The 1,475-nt window shown below is 30.6% G+C and overlaps 1 pseudogene; it reads right to left on the bottom strand.

Annotated features, from left to right (window-relative positions):
* Positions 1–1,267: 1,267 nt before the first annotated feature.
* Positions 1,268–1,475, bottom strand: LOC129298118 (uncharacterized; annotated as a pseudogene).

Below are 1,475 nucleotides of genomic sequence, written 5' to 3'. Positions count from 1 at the left end.
GGTTAGTTCAATGGATTAGGAGTGTATTAGGTTACCTCCAATCTCACTTAGTTCACTTGAAGACAACTCATCTCAAGTATGTAACACAAACATCAATTAGATATAAATTCATGGGAAGTCTCACATGCTAACACAACCAATGCAAATATACATTTCCTTCACAGACAACTTAGAATTGTTTCCTTTTCTTAATAAATTCTAATTTAAAAGAATAAATTAAAATTAATTCCACAAATAAAATTTACTTATAAAAAAAATAAGATCAAAGCTTTAGTTAAAATTTGAATGCAAAGTCATATTTACGCCTAAAATACCCTTTATGTAATGAGACCCAAATTCTTATAAAAACATTAATCTAAAGGAGCGCATGAATTAATGCATAAACCAAGTGTAAAATGATGTGAAATGTATGTAAGAAAGCTGGGCAAATACTCATCTTTGTATTTTAATTTATTTATCTCTATTTCTAAATAAATTGTAGAAAATGTTAGATTGAACTTTGATTTACAAAGTTTGTAAATAATTGTATCATTCCAATACATAAAATAAAAAATATGTTAATTTATTAACATTTGTTTAACTATAATTCGACTAATAAATCATGAACCATACTGTTATACTTGGTTAATAACTAATCTAGTTTTTAAAACCTTACTCATATAAATATTTTTACAATGCTTATCGTACCAGAAATATTTATAATGCTTAGATTGCTAGCACTATAAATAAAAATTAAAACAAACAAACACTGTCTCCGATCGGAAATGTCAACATAAATACTGTTTCAGCAATTTGTCAATAGAATCCCAAAACAAATCTGGGGAACTCTTTTCGTCCCCTCCTCTGTCATCAATCAAAACACTAAACAAGCAACAAACAAAAATAAAAATGAAACTCAACTCTTAATTAACTCAAATTGATCTCTATATATTTTGTAATTTTTTGAATCAATAATAGTCAAAATTCACTTTATTTAATAACAGGGTGTCCAGTGAACCATTTTTTAAAGTTGAAGGAAGAAATTATACTGCGTATAAGTTTAGAATGCCGAGGGAATCGTTGAAAGCCCTTAAACTCTTAAAACCCATAAAAACTTACAAAAATGAATCTCAAAACTCGTAGATGCTATCAATATATTACAGCCATTTCACAACGCACACCACATAGAAGAGATTTCTTCAAAAGAGAGAGAATCACCACATACCCCCACATATACAATAGAAGAAGAACACGAAAGACTAACATTAATACATTATGATTGATCGAATCAAACATTATCAGTGTTGTCTGGCTTTGAATGAGAGGAGGAGGAGGAGGCGAAGGGAAAGAATTTGGTGGAGGAGTGGGCACACCAAAGACTTGAGGATTGGTCTTATGTCTTGTCTTCCTCTTGCTCGTCCGAGGAAGTAGCATCCAAAACCCAGAATTAAACAGAAGAGAATCAGAGGCAGCGATATCACCAGCACCATACCCAT

The sequence above is a fragment of the Prosopis cineraria genome, unplaced genomic scaffold (genome assembly GCF_029017545.1).
Source record: "Prosopis cineraria cultivar Desert tree isolate PC_DT_omini unplaced genomic scaffold, ASM2901754v1 PC716, whole genome shotgun sequence".
Classification (NCBI taxonomy): domain Eukaryota; kingdom Viridiplantae; phylum Streptophyta; class Magnoliopsida; order Fabales; family Fabaceae; genus Prosopis; species Prosopis cineraria.
The sequence above is the reverse complement of the archived record's forward strand: the minus strand, read 5'-3'. Positions and strand labels throughout refer to the sequence as shown.